Raw genomic sequence first — 14,627 nt, 5'->3', positions numbered from 1 at the left:
CTCTCACACCATTACTGCACTGCCGCCATGTGACCATGCACAATATATCATTTCGGTGAATGTCCACTAATCTGGCAGTAGCCATGATCCCTTCATTCTGAAGCAGTGCATGTTCACAACGACTTCGACCCTCCAAGGACACCAAAATGTGGGTTTCCAGAGAATAAGGCCACAAACTCTTTCCATTGATAAGGAATTCTCTCCGCCCAAGCTCACACCCCTCTGTCCCCAAGCAACCAAAAATAACACAGGTTTAACGTGAAAAATGGAGCCAACAGATACATCGCAGAGCACGCAATCGGCGTGATGAAGCACTGCTTCCAATGCATGAACCGCTCATGTAGTACACGGTAGAACAGGTGCACAACTTTGTGTTTTCTGGTGCACACTTCAAATCATTGCCATCGTGACAACAGGGGAATCGGGAGGCCACCTCATGAGGAGGATGAAGAGGATGTAATCTGGTTCCCATCAACACAGACAGGCTGTGAGACAGTTCCTGATAACACTCCAGTACAAATAGGGTAACTTTTATTCCACCAATGGATCCCCCATTCAGCAAGATACATCCATCTGAAACGCCCCATCACAGGAATAGAATTAACAATAGACGTAGACCATTCGGCTCCTCGATCCTGCACCACTATTCAATAAGATCAGGGAGGATCTGTTTGTGTTTCTAATTCCACAATCTCATCGACCCCGATAACAGTTGATTTCCCCACCTAACAGTAATCTATCGACCTCGCCTTGAATAATATTCAATACCCTGCCTCCAGCACCTGTACAAATAATTTTTTCTTGGACATCGAGGTGTCTGACAAACAACCATAGAAAAATTACAGCACAGAAGGAGGCTATTCAGCTCATCGTGTCTGTGCCAGACAAAAGAAATACGAGCCGCCCAAGCTATTCCCACCATCCATCAGCTGGTCCATAGCCTTGCAGGTTCCAGCACTTCAGATGCTTGTTCAGGTACCTTTTAAAAGAATTGATGCTTTCTGCCTCCATCATCGTTCCTGACAGTGAATTCCAAACATCCACCACCCTCTCAGTGAAAAGCGTTTCCTCATGTCCCCACTAATCCTGCTATAATCACCTTAAATCTGTGCCCCTGGTAACTGACCACTCCACCCGGGGAACCAGATCCTTCCTGTCTGCTCCATCTAGGCCCCTCATCATTATGTACACGTCAATTAATTCACCCCACAGCCTTCACTATTCTAAAGAAAACAAACCTATCTAATCTTTCCTCATAGCTGAAACTTTCAAGTCCTGGCAACATTCTTTTAAATATCTTCCGTACTTCTTCCAGAGCAATTATGTCCTTTCTGCAATGTGGTGACCAGAACTGTATGCAGCACTCCAGCTGTGACTCAGCCAGTGTTTTATACTGTTGCAGCATTATAGCTCTGTCTTTGTATTCTATACCTGACCAATAAAGAAAAGCATTCCATGCGCCTTCTTCACCACTCCATCTACCTCTGTACCTCCACCTTCAGCGACCTGCAAGGTCTCTCACCTCTTCTAACCCTCTCAATGCCCTCCCATTTACTGTATTTTTTCTTGCGTTATTTGCCCTCCCCAAATGCATTACCACACATTTATCTGGGTTTAATTACATTTGCCACTTTTCTGCCCAGTCAACCAAACCACTGAAATCTTTCTGGAGTCGATCCTCTTCACTGACGACTGCACGGCCAACATTTGTGCCATCAGAAAATTTACCAGTCATATTCCAAATCATTCATAAATGCTGCAAACAGCAAAGGACCCAACACTGAAGGTTCTGAAGAAGGGTCAGTGACCCGAAACGTTAACTCTGCTTCTCTTTCCACAGATGCTGCCAGACCTGCTGAGTGATTTTAGCATTTCTTGTTTTTGTTCCCAAAACTGAGCCCTGTGGAACGCCACTGGAAACAGCTTTTCATTCACAAAAACAACGTCAATGACTAGCCTTTGTTTCCTATCTCTGAGCTAATTTTGGATCCAACATGCAACAGTCACCTGCATCCCATCGGCTTTCATTTCACTGATCAGTCTGCCATGTGGGACCTTGTCAAATGTCTTACAAAAATCAATGCAATGCTTTGTGAAGAATATGTAATTTATTTCTGATTTCCTTTGAAATGCCTGTACGTTTTAAACTCTAAGCTTTATTTAATGAAAGAAAAAGAAGGATATCTCTTAATTAATGGCAAGGGCTTGCCTTCCTGTCTGAGCTCGCTGACACTGCCACAATCATTAGAGATCCGTGTGTCCAGCGATGGTTATGGTTCCAGACCAGGTGTAGTACACGCAATGCACCCTGCATGTCAACGGAACACCACCACACTTAACAGGCATTTGGGTCTCCAGCCATTTACCGTGGTTAAGTCCTGGTGTAGTACTGACTGTGGTCACGCTCCCTCAGTGACTGACCACACTTACTTGGTGTCTGGCGATCCAACGATGGGTCTGGTCCCTGGCCTGGTATAGTACAAGAAGTAGGGGCTCCTTCCTGACTGGCTCGCCAGCCCCACCACCCTTACCTGGTGCTGGATCACCAGACAATGGCATGCTCCCAGGCCAGGTGCAGTACCGGCAGCGGCCGCATATCCCGGATTGGCTCTGGTGACCACAATGGAAAGAAATAGTAACTGTGGCTCCAGTGATGGCCTGGTCCCAGGCCTCGTTTAGTCCCATCAGTAATGCATGTTCAAGGACTGGCCCCAGTGAAGCCGCCATGCTTCGCTGGGTTCCAGGTCTCCAGCAATGTTCCTGCCTCCAGGCCTGGTGTCGAATCAGCAATGGGTCCTACTCCCGCACTGATCCAGGCGCCACGCCACACCTGCTGTTTGGGACTCCAGTGAAAGGCCTGGTTCTGAGGGCTGGTGTAGCATCGTCAGTGGCTGCTGCTTGTTGGTTGCTTTTGGCATCCCTGCAACATTTCTCGGGGATTCATTTGCCCAGGTTTTCAGGGCTGCTGCAGTAATGGCAATGGCCTCTACGCCTGAACAGGCCCCAGTGACACCACCACACTTATCAGTGGCCTGGTTCTCTAGCTATGGTCCTAGTCCCAGGCTTGGTTTAGTGATTGTAGTGGCCCCAAACCCAGTTCTGAAGAAGGGTCCATGACCTGAAACGTTAACTCTGCTTCTCTCTGTTCAGATGCTGCCAGACCTGCTGAGTATTTCCAGCATTTATTGCTTTTATGCCCCATCCCTGTATGGCCCTGGAAATGCTGCGGTACTCAACTGAAGTCTGTACATTTTTTGCTGGATCTTCTCCTCGGGCTGGTCCAACATGGCCTAGGGCCTCCTATCCCTGACTGTCGCTGCTGACCCTGCATTACTTAACTGAAGTCGAGATTCCAGTCATGGTCCTGTTCACGGACCTTGTGTATTGCCAGCAGTGGCTCCCCTGCAGCCTGATGGTTCCCAGCCACATTTTTTCACTTACCTGGGTTCCGTGTCTCCAGCAATGCTTCTGGCCTAAATCCTGGTTTAGTGCTGGCAGCACCCAACCTCTACTGTTCCCAACAAATCTGTCTCATTTTTATATGGTCCATGGCTCCAGCGATGTATCAACTTTCAGGTCAGGTGTAGTACGAGCATTCGGCCATTCCCTGCCTGGACCCGGTGACCTCGTCATATTTAACTGGAGTTCAGGTCACCACGATGGCCCTGCTCCCAAGGCTAGTTCAGTACCGGTAGTGGTCCCGGTCTCCAGCGATGGTCCTGCTCCGAGGCCTGGTGCTCTAGTGGTAGAATCGCCTGTATCCTGACTGACACTGGTGACCGCACCACATAACCTGGGGGCTGGACTTCAGCAGTAATCTTTTTTCCCAGTACCAGCAGTAGCCCCAACTCACTGACTGGCCCCAGTGACTCTGCTACACTCACCTGGAGTCTGACGCTCATGCGATGGTCCCAGTCGTAGGCCTGGTGTATTACCAGCAGTGGTTACCCCTCCATGATTGTTCCCGGTGACTCCACTGCACAAATCTGGGTCTGTATCCCCTACTATGGTCCTGGCCCATGGTCTGGTTTCGTACTGTCAGTGGACAACGCTCACTGGCTGACGCCAGCAACTCTGCCAGACTAAACTGTGGTCTGGAGCTCCAGCAACCCATCTGCTCCCATGTCTGATGTAGTATAGTTAGTGGCGCCGCTACCTGATATGTCGCAGTTTTGCTGGCACATTCATCTGGAGTTTGGTCTCCAGTGATGCTTCACATCCCAGGCCTGCTGTAGTACCAGCAGCTCCACTGCTCCCAGTAGCATTGCCAATAGAACTGAGCTATTAGTCCTGTGACTGTTTAACTCGTTTAAACAGGCGGGATCTCCATGATTAAATGTACCGGGACCAGGCACCAGGCAGTTAATTGCCCTAGTGCCGCTCAACTGAACTGTGGGATGGTACAAAAGACCGCGGAGGGGTTTCGTTCACCTTTTTGTCCTGACATGGGGACCCTCGTTGGCTCCACTAGATTCAGCCGCTGTATCTAGCAGAAAGCCCTGTCAAAGGTATAATAATTTACTCCATCACTGAATGTGCAAAAAATCTACAAATGTCACCAGTACTTCTTCAAACTGCTGCTGTTATTTCCAAACTGGTGTAAAGTTCATCTTCTTTATAGTTAACTTAGTGATAATTGGGATTATTTGTTTCATTGATTTTTCAGTGGACTGATTTCCAATCATTGTTTTGAAATCATTGAATTCCGCACTGTCTGTCTCAGGCGAGGGAATCTCTCTGTCAATCCAGCACTGAACGTTCTGCACAGGACTAAAGTGCAGCAGATGCTGGAAAGTTGAAATTAAAAAAAAAGGAAGTGCTAGAGATGCTGAGCACGTCTGGTAGCATCTGTGGAGGGAGACACAGACTTAATCGTTTCGGTCGCTGACCCTTTGTCAGGACTGCGAGTTCTTTGAGACGGAACAGTCTTGAAACCAGGAAGGGAAAGGCAGAATGGGGAGGATTATAATCAGCGTTGAGTTGAACTACTTCAGCATCATCCTTTTGCCTTTTAATCTCTCCTTCCTTCCAAGTTGTCACAGGTATTCTAATTGTTCCTTCAGTATCAATCAATGAATCGCTAGACACAGTAACACATTTGAAAGTCTCAGTCAGACCTCAATCAAACTGGTAACTTTGCTCACTGCCTAATAAATAATTTGTCTGTTTATTTCCCTTCCTCACAGTTAACTTGATGACGATTGTCATCCTGTCTCGAGGCAAGTGTGGTCTTCCCAAATGTGTCACTCACTATCTGGTGGCCATGGCATCAGCGGATCTACTGGTCAATATGTTCAACGTGATACTGAGGCACATTCCCGTTGTTTACCATGAACAGTTTTATTTCCGGGAGTCCATCCACGTTTGCAATATCCATGCCGTCCTGCTTTATGCAGCCACAGACTGTTCTGTCTGGTTCACCGTCACTTTCACCTTTGATCGATTTGTGGCCATTTGCTGCCAGAAGTTGAAAATAAAATATTGCACCGAGAAAACGGCAGCTGTGGTTCTGGGAGCAGTGACTGTGCTGAGCTGTTTGAAGAACATTTTCTGGTATCTTATGTTAACAGGTCAGTATATTTTGCACAACCAACCCTGGTTTTGCGATGTAACAAAGGATGTTGTCTTCTCTCGGGTCTGGGCAACAATCGAGTTCCTCCATAACATTCGAACCCCGGGGATCCCATTTGTGGTGATTCTGCTGCTAAATGCTCTCACCATTAGACACATCTTGCTGAGCAGCAGAGGGCGCAGGAGACTTCGGGCTCACAGCAGTGCCAAGAGTCCGAGAGACCCAGAGATGGAGAGCCGATGGAAATCTATCATTTTACTGTTAGTTATCTCAGCCAATTTCATACTTTAATGGGCAATGTTAATGGTCGTTTTGATATGCACCAGAATACGGTATATTAACTTTCATTCTGGGTCTGTGGCTGGAATTCCTGGTTATGTGCGGGAAATGGCCTTCATGCTGCAGCCCCTTAGCTGCTGCTCAAACACTGTGATTTATGCCGTAACCCAGACTCAGTTCAGACAGCAGTTGAAGAAAATGCTGAAATATCCCTTTACGTGAATTGTTAAGTTCATTCAATGATAAGAGGGACTGTAATCACTCACCGTTTCTAAAAGATTCTCATTTTATTTCACTTTTTCAAACAGCCAGGGGCTGGGTCTGTCACAGCAGGGGCAGGGTCTGTTCACAAGGTGACAGAATAGTTGGGCAGGGATTGTTGCTCATGCTAATGGGGTAGTTTGACCGGGCCTCTTCCACATGCTGTGGAGGTAGTTGAAGGGTATTGCTCCACATGTGGAAGGGGTAGTCCACCCGGGCCTGTTCCGCATGCTGACGGGGTAGTTGGTGGTTATTGCTTCGCATGCTGACAGGGGAGTTGGAAAAGGGCGCTTTGCTATCAGAAAAGAGCGAGTGTGGGACCAGTCATTATACGGTGACATGGCGGGGAAGGGGTCTCTTTCCCATGGTGATGTTTCATGGCCGCGGGGCATGTTCTGAAATGTGAAGCGGGAATGGAGTCGGGACTGTTCTGAAAGGTGACGGGGCAGGGGGTGGGACCTGTTCCACATGGGGATGGGGCTTTGCAGCAGGTTCCTTTTCCCATGGTAATGGGAGCGTGGGGGCGAGTACTGTTCCTATGGTGACCAGAGTGGGGGCGTGGCTGTTCCCAATGGTGAAGGAAGAAGGGACTGGGGGCGGGGTCTGAGGTCCTCAGCCCCGCCCAGCTTGTTCATGTATTGGAGCAGAGCGACAGCGCGAGGGGGACCCGTCAGGAGCGGACCCACCTACCAGACGTCTCCAAAGCAACTAGGATAAAAACAATTGAAAGAGAAATGATAGTGGGAATCTTCAACCTGAATTCTTCATCAGCACTTACAACACATTAGAACACTTTATAATTCTTTGTAACACTTTTCAATACTTTATAACGCATTATGACATGCTCTAACATTTTAATACACTTTGTTAGCCTTTATAATCCTTTACCATCCTTTAAAATTGTTTATAATCCTTTCTCGCCCTTCAGACACTTCTTTGCACATGGTAACCCTTTATGACACCTTATAATCCTTCATAAATAGTTCTTGCACAGTATAACACTTTATAGTAGCTAAAACCTTTACAAAGCATGGTTAAACTTCAGAATCTTTAGAAGCTTTTCCAATCTTTCAAATCGTTTATAATCCTTTAGAATTCCTCAAAAGTCTTTAACTTCCTTTATAATCCTTTCCAATACGTTTTAATCATTTGTGGCCCTTAATAACCTTCATAACAATTGATAGCAATTTATAAATCTTTGCAGCTCTTTGGCCTCTACTGCGTGTGGCAGGAGGGCACAGAGTGTAAAGAAGGGTATTTGGTAAGTGAGTATTTTTAAGGCTTTAAAGTCTAGTATTTATTGTGTTTACATTTGACAATTAATTGAAATTACTGTTTAAGTTCAGAGGCAAGTGAGGTTTCTTACAATTTTAAACAGGGATGTGCAAGCTCTCTAAGAGAACCTGTAGCTCGTTAATTAGGTAGCTAGCTTAAACTGCTTTCTGAGCTCCAGCAAAGCTGACAGATCATTGTTTTCAGAGAGTGTAAATTCAGTGGATTCTCAGAGCTGTGCGTTTGCAATGAGTGCTGCTGGAGGGCACAGAGCATGAAGAGGGAGTTTCCTCAGTGATGGAGTTCGGTTATGGTTGGGGGGGACTACAAAGTAATTAAAAGGAAATAAATGTTATTAAATTAACAATAACGATGACAAGACAAGTGATATGTCACGTCTGCAGTAGGTGGGAAATCCATGGCAACCCCGTCTGTAGTTAGTGTCTGCTGCGTGAGGAGCTAAGGCTCAAAGTCATTGAGCTGGCGGCCGAGCTGCAGATACTTCGATGTATTAGTGAAGGGAATAGTTACCTGGACACTTCGTTCCAGAAGGCAGTCCCTGAGGATAGGGTCACTTGTCTTGGTCAGTGATCAAGGACAGGAGACTGTGACTGCGAGTCAGACGGGGAAGGGGGTCAAGAATAGGTGGCACAGTGGCGTAGTGGTTAGCACTGCAGCCTCACAGCTCCAACGACCCGGGTTCAATTCTGGGTACTGCCTGTGTGGAGTTTGCAAGTTCTCCCTGTGTCTGTGTGGGTTTCCTCCGGGTGCTCCGGTTTCCTCCCACATGCCAAAGACTTGCAGGTTAATCGGTAAATTGGCCATTATAAATTGTCCCTCGCATAGGTAGGTGGTAGAGAAATATAGGGACAGGTGGGGATGTGGTAGGAATATGGGATTAGTGTAGGATTAGTATAAATGGGTGGTTGATGGTCGGCACAGACTCGGTGTGCCGAAAAGCCTATTTCAGTGCTGTATCTCTAAATTAAAATAAATAAATATAGCAGACTGAGCATGGCACCATGGAACAGGAAGCAGTTCACGTGGCAGGAGAAGAATCAAATATAGTTGTAGAAGAGGACAGTATAGTGAGGGGATGGACATTGTTTTCTGCAATCAAGGGGGAGAGTTCGGAAATGTGTTACCTGCGTATGTGTCAGGGTTCTGGACTCTGCTCAGGGCTGGACAGGAAGTTCAAGTGGGAGGGGGAGGATCCAGTGATCGTCGTCCAACTAGGTACTAACAACATCAGGAGGGCAAGGAAAGAGCGAGGAGCAAGGCAACAACTTATAGAACAGAACCGCAAATGTAATAATCTCATGCATATTACCTGTGCTATGTGTAAACATAAGCAGGGCAAATGAGATCAGTGAAATGAATGTGTGGCTCAAAGACTGTGAGCGAAGTGGAATCCTATTCGTGGGCACTGGCACCAGAACGGGAGAAAGAGCGACAGTCTGCACGTGAAACATGCTGGTCCAGTGCTCTAGCGAACCGCATACCTACCAAAGTAGAGAGGGTTCCAAATTAAAGAGTGGAGGTAAGGGAAGAGAGAAAGGAATGAGTATGGAAAAGATAGACAGACCGTGACAGGAAGCGACAGGAAGGACAAATCAAAGCTTAAGTCAGCAGACAAGGCTAGAGTTTACAAAAGTAATAACAGGACAGAACTAAAATTCTGTATCTGAATTCACATAACATTCAAAACAAAACAGATGAGCTGTCATCGCAAATAGAAATAAATACGTAAAATCTGATAACCGTTATGGAGACAAGGCTGCAGGATGACATAGCCTGGGATCTGAATCGTGAAGAGTACATGTCATTTAGGAAGGACAGGAAACTAGGAAAACGTGGAGGGATTAACTAATGATGGTATTAGCACATGTGCGATGAATGACCGATGCTCAGGAAACCAGAATGCAACCACTCCCTGCCCCTGTTTCCTTCCCGCACCGCAATTAAGTGGGCATGGAAACAGAGCAAGCAAACGTGAACTGACAAAGTAGATTAAGAGTCGGTCAAGGGAGATGCGGTTGCAGACTTTAAAGGTGATATTTCAAAATATACAGAATAGATACATTCCAGCGAGAAAGAAAAATTCCAAGGGGAGAACCCACCATCCGTTGTTAATAAAATTAGTTGAAGTTAGTATCAAACTAAAGGAAAAAAACATAATTGCTCACAGTTGGGTAACAGGTCAGAAGATTGGACAGAACATAAAAAGCAGCAAAGAACGACTAAAAGATTGATAAGGAGGGGAAGTTTAACGTACAAGAGAAAGCTGACGAGAAATATTCAGACAGATAGCAAGAGTTTCTTTTTATTTAAGAAACCATTAAACCAAAAGATCGTTGGTCCTATGGAAAGTGCGTAAAGGGAAGCAATAAGGGAAAATAACGAGATGGCAGATGAATTGAACAGATACTTTGTATTGGTCTTCACAATAGAAGATAGAAGCAGCATTCCAGAACTAACTGTAAATCAGGAAATGGAAGGGAGGGAAGAACGTGAGAACATTACAATCACCAGGGGAGTGGTTCAGAGCAAATTGTTTGAGTTGCAGACTGACAAGTCCTCGGGTCATGATGGACTTTATCCTAGGGTCTTTAAAAGAAGTGGCTGGTGAGATCATCGATGCGTTGATTATGATTTCCCCAAATTCCCTACATTCGGGGAAGATTACATCAGACTGGAAAATTCCAATGTAAGTCATTTATTCAAAAAATGAGGGAGACAGAAAGCTGGAAATTAGCTGCCAATTAGCTGAACATCTGTCATAGGGAAGATGTTATGCGTTATTCTTAAAGACGTTATAGAAGGCACTTAGAAAAATTGAACGGAATCAGGCAGCGTCAACATAGTTTGGTGAAAGGGAAAACATGGTTAACCAATTTATTGGCGTTCTTTGAAGAAGTGACACGTACTGTGGATAAAGGGTTGCACTGTACTTAGATTTCCAGAAGGCATTTGATATGGTGCTACATCAAAGGTTTCTGTGGAATATATATGTTCATAAAGTTAGGGGTAACATAATGACATGTATAGAAGATTGGTAAGCTAACAGGAAACAGAGAGTAGGCAAAAATGGGTCTTTCTTCTGGTTGGCAAGTTGTAACGAATGGTGCACCACAGGGATCAGTGAACGGCCTCATCTTTTTACAATTTATATAGATGACTTGGATCAAGGGTCCAATGATATGGTTGCTGAATTTTCTGGTGACATAAAGATAGGTAGGAAAATAAGTTGTGAAGAGGACATATGGAGGCTACAAAGGGATATAGATAGGTTAAATAAGTGGGCAAATATCAGACAAATTGTGTTAACGAGAAAAAAATGTGAAATTGTCCATTTTGGCAGGTTGACTAAAAATTAATTATTTATATAAATGATGAGAAATTGCAAAGTGCTATGGGTGTCCTCGTGCATGAATCACAAAAGGTTAGTTTGCAGGTACAGCAATTAATGAGGAAGGCTAAAATACTTTTATCATTTATTGCGAAGGGAATTGCACACAAAAATAGGTGATGATATTATTCAGCTAGACAGGACATTGGTGAGACTACATCTGCATTGCTGTGTACAGTATTGGTCTTTTTATTTGAGGAAGGACGTGAATGCATTGGATGCAGTTCACAGAAGGTGTACAAGAATGGCCGGGTTATCTAATGAAGAATGGTTAGACAGATAGGCTTGTATCCGCTGGATTAAAGAAAGGTAAGGGGCGACTTGATTGAAACAAAGAAGATTCTGAGGGGTCTTGACAGAGTGGATGTGGAAATGATGTTTCCTCTTGTGGGAGAATCTAAAACAAGGATCACTATTTATAAATAAGGGGACGCCCATTTAATGCATAGATGAGGATTTTTTTTTCTCACAAAGCATCGTGACTCTTTGGAACTATCTTCCTCAAAAGGCCTCAGAAGCAGAGTCTTTAAATATTTTTAAGGTGGAGGTAGATTGATTCTTGATAAACAAGAGGGTGAAAGGTTATTCAGTGAAGGCGGGAATGTGGAGTTGAGGATACAAATCTATCAGCAATGATCGTATTGAATGGCGTAGCTGGCTCTAGGGGCTGAATGGCCAAACCCTGCTCTTAATTTGTATGCTCGTATGTTCATATGTAACTGGCTATGTCCCTAAATGCCGTTCCAGAACAGCTACAACACTGTCAGCTACGCGTCAATGTGGAAAACTATCCCGCCATGTCCTCTCCACAAAAAGCAGGAACAACTGAACCAGGTTAATTCCGACGACATCAGTGTGCTGTCAGTCATCATCAAAGTGATGGAAGAAGCATAGAAACATAGAAAAAGAGGATCAGGAGTAGGCCATTCGGCCCCTTGAGCCTTCTCCGCCATTCAATACGATCATTGCCAATCATCCAAACTCAGTAACCTGTTCATGCTTTCTCCGCGTATCATTTCATCCCAGAAGCCCTAAGAACTTTTTCTAACTCTTTCTTGAATATATTTAATGATTTGTCCTCAACTGCTTTCCGTGGTAGATAATTCCACAGGTTCACCACTCTCTGGTTGAATAACTCTATCCTAATCTCAGTTGAAATGGCTTACCCCGAATCCCTAGACATGGACCACTGGTCTTGGACTCCCCGACTATCGGGAACATCCTTCCTGCAACTACACTGTCGAGTCCAGTTAGAATTTTGTAGGTTTCTATGAGATCCCCCCTCATTCTTCTGAACTCCAGCAAATACAAGCCCAATCTCTCTTCATACCACAGGCCTGTCATCCCAGGAATCAGTCTGGTGAGCCTTCGCTGCATTAACTCCATAGTAAGAACACCCTTCCTCAGATAAGGAGACCAAAATTGCGCACAATACTCCAGACGTGGTCTCACAAAGGACTTGTATATTTGTAGCAGGACATCCTTGCTAATGTACTCGAATCCTCTCGCTATGAAAGCCAGCATACCATTTGCCTTCTTTACTGCCTGCTGCACCTGCATGCTTACTTTCAGCGACTGGTGCACAAGGACACCCAGGTCTCGCTGCACCTCCCCCTTTCCCAATCTATCTGCCTTTCTGATTTTGCTACCAAAGTGGATAGCCTTACAATTATTTTCATTATACTGCATCTGCCATGTATTTGCTCACTCACTCAATCTGTCCAAATTGCACTGGAGCTCCTCTGCATCCTCCTTATAGCTTACACTCCTAGCCAGTTTTGTGTCGTCTGTAAACTTGGATATATTACATATAATTCCCTCATCTATATCGTTCATATATATTGTGAACACCTGGGGTCCTTGCACTGATCCCTGCGCTAATCCACTAGTCACTGCCTGCCACTCAGAAAAAGACCCGTTTATTCTTACCCTTTTTTTCCCGTCTGCCATCCAGTTCTCTATCCAAGTCAATACGTTTCCCCCAATCCCATGTGTTTTAATTTTGCACGCTAATCTCTTACGTGGCATCTTGTCGAAGGCCTTCTGAAAGTCCAAGTACATCACATCCACTGCTTCTCCCTTACCTATTCTACCAGTTACATCCTCAAAAAATTCCTATAGATTTGTCAAGCATGATTTCCATTTCGTAAATCCTTGTTGACTTTGTCTGACCCAGTCATTGTTTTATAAGTGCTCTGCTATTTTGTAATGGACCCTAGCATTTCCCACACTACTGATGTCCGGCTAACCAGTCTATAATTCCCTGTTTTCTCTCCATCTTCTTTTTTAAACAGTGTGGTTACATCAGCTGCCCTCCAATAGATTGGACCTATTCAACAATCTATAGAATTAAATAAATAAAAAAGACCAGCAATGCATATACTATTTCTAGGGTCACTTCCTTAAGCACTCTGGGATGTAGATTATCAGGTTCTGGGGATTTATCGGCCTTCAATCCCATGAATTTCCCTAACTCCATATCCCTACTAATGCTGATTTCATACAGTTCCTCCTTCTCACTAGACAATATGTTCCCCAGCATTTCTGGGAGGTACATCGTGTCCTCCTTTGTGAAGATGGAACTAAAGTATGCATTTCATTGGTCTGCCATTTCTCCGTTCCCCATTATACATTATCCCCCGCTTCTTACTGAAAGGAACCTACATTTGTCTTCATTAATCTTTTTCTCTTCAAATAACTGTAGAAGATTCTACAGACTGCAGGCTTACTCTCATACTCTATTTTCCCCTTCTAAATACATCCCTTTGTCCTCGTTTGCTGAATTCTATACTGCTCCCAATCTTCAGGTTTGCTCCTTGTTCTGACCATTTTATATTTCTCCTCCTTGGATCTAATACTGTTCCTACTTTCTTTTGAAAGCCACGGTTGAGCTATCCTTCCTGTCTATTTTTGTGTCAGACAGGAATGAACATTTTTTGTCATTCAGCCAAGGGCTCTTTAAATGCTAGCCATTGCCTATTCAATATCAACACTTTAAGTAAGTTTCCCCAATCGATCATAGCCAACTCGCGCCTCATACCTTCATAATTTCCTGTATTTAGGTTCAGGACCCTAGTCTCGGGATCAACGATCTCATCTCCATCTTAAGCAACAATTATATCATGTTAAGATCGCTCTTTCCCGAGGGACCCCACACAACAAGTTTTTTAACTAATCTTTTCTCATTACGCAATATCCAGTCTAGAATGACCTGATCTCCAGTTGGTTCCTCAAACTATTGTTCCACAAAAACCATCACGTACAGACTCCAGGAATTCCTCCTCTACAGTATTATTGCTAATTTGTTTTTTTTCCAATCTATATGTAGATCAAAGTAAATCAAAATTACAGTGACACCCTTATTGCTTGCAATGGTAATTTCCTGTTTACCATCCTCTACATCACCACTGTTGTTTGGGGGTCTATATAGAACCAACCCCTTAATGTTTCTGAACTCCACCCATACAGAATCCACATCAGAATTATTTGAGCTAATATTCTTCCTCACTATTGTATTGATTTCCTCTTTTGCTAACAACGCTTCTCCACCTCCTTTCACTTTTTGCCTGTCCTTCCGAAATATTTAATAACATTGAATGTTCAGTTCCCATCCTTGGTCACCCTGCAGCCATGTATCCGTAATTGCAACTATATTGTATCTATTTATATCTATTTTCATGGTGAACTCGTCTACTTTACTGTGAATACTCCACACATTGGGACACAACGCCTTTAGGCTTGTATTTTCAACATTTTAAGCTATCTTATCATTCTTTTACACTGTGGCCTTATTTGTTTCTTGCCCATGATTTCTGAGCTTTCCACTTTTGACTT

At 44.4% G+C, this 14,627-nt stretch overlaps 1 pseudogene; it reads left to right on the top strand.

The window, feature by feature from the left end:
- The window catches only part of LOC137359118 (probable G-protein coupled receptor 139), a 104,322-nt pseudogene extending 94,538 nt beyond the window's left edge, over nucleotides 1–9,784 (top strand).
- Nucleotides 9,785–14,627: the final 4,843 nt, after the last annotated feature.

This window comes from Heterodontus francisci, unplaced genomic scaffold (genome assembly GCF_036365525.1).
Source record: "Heterodontus francisci isolate sHetFra1 unplaced genomic scaffold, sHetFra1.hap1 HAP1_SCAFFOLD_64, whole genome shotgun sequence".
Taxonomy (NCBI): Eukaryota; Metazoa; Chordata; class Chondrichthyes; order Heterodontiformes; family Heterodontidae; genus Heterodontus; species Heterodontus francisci.
The sequence above is the reverse complement of the archived record's forward strand: the minus strand, read 5'-3'. Positions and strand labels throughout refer to the sequence as shown.